Below are 4,518 nucleotides of genomic sequence, written 5' to 3'. Positions count from 1 at the left end.
AACTTTCAAAATTTTACTTCCATCCCTATATGTCAATGAATCTGCTTTTAGTAATGTCCATTGCTAAGTAATATAGACACACCTAGCCCATGCCATACGTATGCTATGTTAGCATTTGTTAATATTTATCACTCTAATTTCTGAAAAATTCTCTTCCCATGAATTCTATGATCCCTTACTCTTTTGCCTTCCAGCCAACATACCTCTATGTCCTTTACTGCTGCCTTTTTCATTGGGAAATATCAAACACTGGATTAAGTTGAAATAAAATATTGGCATCATTCTCCTCCCTGATAGTCTTCAGTAGTGCCAATAAAACCCAAACTCTTAAGCATAGCATTTGCAAGACTCTTCAGGATCTGGACCCTACTTTCCTCTTGGTCTTAATTGCTATCAACTTTCAACTCCTACATGCAAAATACGTACTTTCATTAAGCTAAAAAAACTGTTCCTTTGCCTCTTGCCCTTTGTATATCCTTTCTCTCTGCTTGGAGTGCTTGTCCTTTCCTCTTTGTCTTCACTATGTCTTGGTGGTTTTTCAGTCTAACCTTCCTAACGTCTCTGTGGGGGTTTTGATACCTCGTTTTGTGCTCTGATGACATGCCGTGCTTACAAATTTGGCGCTTATCTCACTCCCCTATAATTACATATTTACTTTCCAGTCTTTTCAACTCCCTCAGTATGGGTAAGAACAATTTTAATTCCTCATTACGTCACTAGTTCCTAACAAAGTGCGTGAGAGTTGTGTAATAATCAATTTTGATTAATTTAGGTACTGACAAACCTTAGACATAGCTGATTAAACAGAATGAACTGTCTGTTTCTTTAGGTGCAATACATGTTTAATATCATTGTTGATAAGGTTGTTTTTACCTGATTAGGTAGCAATATGCAATATACCTTTGATAAGTTTATTTTTGTCCTTCTGCCTCTCATGGGCTATCTTTCTTTGTCAATGAAAATAAAATATCTATTCTCTATCCTTCTTCTCTACACTTCACTGTCATTGTGGGTAGTATCATTTCAGCAAAAAGGAAAACCTACTTCTTTTTACTCAGTTTCATCTCTTCTACATTCCTTTCACTATTTTCCCCCCACAAAATGCTCAACAGCTAGTTCTTTTCTCCTTTGACGTTCTGTTCTTGCCATCTCCCAGCTGCCACATAGCAAGCTGCTCCTCTGACTGCGTATCTCATGCTCTGGATCACTGCTGTCAATCTCTGATTTCAGGCTATCAGTTTTCTTATCCATCCAAAACTTTACTTTTCATCCTCAAATTTTTTTTTTTTTCAGATTGGGCTTCATTAATAGTCTGGCACACTAAGAACTTGTCTCTTTGCTATCTTCTCAGGAGGGACTAGATTTTATATGAGTTTATTGTAGATATAAGTGGATAGTTATATTGCTTTGTCACTAAATGTAAAAACAACATTTTCAAAAAGTAATTAAGTAGAGTCAATCAGATTTTTCAGTGAAAATTATCAATTAAAATATTCCATGAGAGAATTTGTTTTGTATCATTAGAGAAGTTTTAAAATATATATATTCTCTAAAAATATTTTTATTTAATACAGTTTGATTTTCTAATGTATTTTTAATGTTTTTATATATTGAATACAGTATTTTAATGCATAGATATAATCAAGAAATAAATATAAATATATAAATATTAGGAGAGAAAAAAACCCTTTTACTGGGCAGCACCTGTGGCTCAAAAGGATAGGGTGCTGGCCCCATATGCTGGAGGTGGCAGGTTCAAATCTAGCCCTGGCAAAAAAAAAAAAACCCAAAACAAAAAAACCCTTTTACTGATAGTTATAGTCAAATAGTCAGAGATCACTCTAGCATTCTTTACAATTTTATCATGAAAATTTTTTCATTTTGCTCTCTCAAAATTTTTGGTAAAATTTCTGTAGTGGACATTACTATGAAATTAGGCATGTTTTCTTTATAGGCAGTATGGAAGTAAAAGCCATAGCAACTCTAAGGAATGAGCAGGAAAGGCTGTGTGGTTGAAAGGTGGGGGTACAGATCATGCAGTTTTTAAGCTTAGAATCTTGACTGGCAATATATATAAGACTGAAAGAAAAGATTAAAAGAATGACCCAAGATTGCTGACCTTCATGGTTTGAAGAAACCAATTGATATTAAGCCTTTGGATGAGGACAAAAAGGCTCTTTGCTATGGCTAACTCTCTGGTGCTTCTCCAGGCACAGAGCTACAGGGAGTTGTTGGTGTGTGCCATTGTCAATAGGCTACAATCAGCCATGGTGGGTTGAGGAGAATCAGGCATACACCAAACATTTGCTACAGACCTGCAGACCCTGAGACACTCAAACAGAAGTGTCCAGTAGGCAGTCATACGTATGGGCTAGGAGTTGGGTAGACATTCAAGGCAGGAGAAATTTATTTGTTGGTTATGGAATCTTAGAAGACAGTTAAAGTTGAAGGAAGGAGGTAGAAAAGGTTGTCTAGGGACAGAGACTAGAACGAGAAGATAAAAGAACCTCAGGTCCACTCTTGGAATTAGAGTTTAGGTAGCAGAGAAAGATGTGATGATGGAATGGGGATAAAATAGCCTGAGATGAGAGGAAATGAGAGTGAGGTGGCATGGACATAGACTAAGAAAATAATATTTTTTATTTTTTTTATTAAGTCATATATATATATAGACCATGTATACATCAATGCATTTATGGGGTACAATGTGATGATTTTACATACAATTTGGAATGCTTAGATCAAATAAGTCAATATAGGGTTTCACCTCATTAACTTAATTATTGTGTTAAGACATTTGTATTCTATATATAATAGATTTGACATGTACCCTTGCAATATGCTTCATAGGTGAGATCCCACTGTTCACCCTCCTTCCATCAAACAGAATATAATATTTGAAAATAAGGAATGGATGAATAATATTAAATGATAAAAAGTAAAATAATGAGGACTTAAGTTTACTGATGGAGTAAGTGATATAGAAGTCAATGATGGAATAATAGGGACAGAAAGCAGACTGGTGTAGGCTGAACAGAGAGTGGGTGTTTAGAAAAAAAGGTACAGAAAGTGCTCTTCCAGAGAAAAGTGTTTAGAGGGAAAATGTAAGAAAAGATTGGTGGCCTAAAGGGAAAAGGATTTAGTAGCAAATCTTTGTTGTCTAACGTACCATGTCAACATTTAACTGTTTAGTTATAGAACTGTGAATGCTGATTATAAAATGTGTGAATATGGTTTAGGCATTACTGACATAAGATTGGTTATTTATTTGTGGTGTGTGTGTGTGTGTAACCAGATTGTTCTTAAAGAAGCCATTCCATATTTTTAGAAAACATCTCATAATATTCAGGTCAATGAATGCTACATGATAAATGGCCCATAACATAATGCAATTAATCTTCCTGAAAGGCTAAAAATTCTTGTCTTTGTATACCTCATTTGGGAGAAAAACTCAAGACTGTATAAGGATGAACTGAGTATTCTCTTTATTCATGTAAATAGGGGGGATATTTATTATTTTCTAGTAAGGTCCTCTTTTTCCAGCCTGTTCTCTTGACATCTGGAGCAACAACAAACTTAAAGAAACTACATGCTTCCCATTCTATACCTACACCATTCTATACCTGCCTGCTATTGATGGCTCTTACATGGCACCCAGCTTCCTGCCAAGAGTGGAGGAGACCTTGAGGTTGCATAGCCAAAAGTGGATGTCATTGTATTTAGTTGGTAGCTGCAGGAATGGTGAGCAAGTTCTCTAAATGTTACAAAATTTCCTTGGAAGACAGGTAGGCAGTCAACCAAGCAGAGGCATTAATGCTATGTAATAAGCAACAAGAGGAAGTCAGCAGTGGAATAAAGTTCAAGTGTCTTTCCATTTTGATCTGAGAGAAAGCTAGGAGGCTTATTTCAAAGAACTCATGTTCTCCCCAGGTACCTTCAGGTTAGTAATCTGTAGAAATAACTGTTGAATAATTAAGACTCCCAAATAGAAAGAGACTGTATTTAACAACTTCTGTGAGATTATATATAACTAGATCATCCCACACATGCCCTCGCTATATCTGGGTTTTATAGAAGATTGAAGAATATAGAAGCTATTGAAGGAAAAAGGAGAGCCAGAAGTGAAATCCAGTTCTAACTGTTAGAAAGTTGGGCTGGAAGTTAGGCGGAGGGAAAAGGATGAAATTAGACTGATAGGAGCTATAGGTTATTGAAAATGTTTTAAAATTTTCAGATGACTAGTAGTGGGTTGTAAAATTAATTCATTTGTCTTTATTTTTACTACTTTAATAAAAGTAGGATTTTCTTTATAATAATGTCATTAGTTTGAAACAATGTCATTGTTTTTAAAGCCCTTGAAAATTACATTAAAAATCAATTCAATTGCATTCTGTTTCATAAATAAGGCTTTTTACTGTCTGAGAGATTTCACTATCAGTTTGCAGATTGCATCATTGTTCTCTCCAAATGAAATGAATGGTACAAAGATATTGATAATTATAGAAAGATATGGTCTTA

This window comes from Otolemur garnettii, unplaced genomic scaffold, assembly GCF_000181295.1.
Source record: "Otolemur garnettii isolate 467f Iridium unplaced genomic scaffold, OtoGar3 scaffold00100, whole genome shotgun sequence".
NCBI classification, from domain to species: Eukaryota; Metazoa; Chordata; class Mammalia; order Primates; family Galagidae; genus Otolemur; species Otolemur garnettii.
This window is presented reverse-complemented; position numbering follows the sequence as displayed.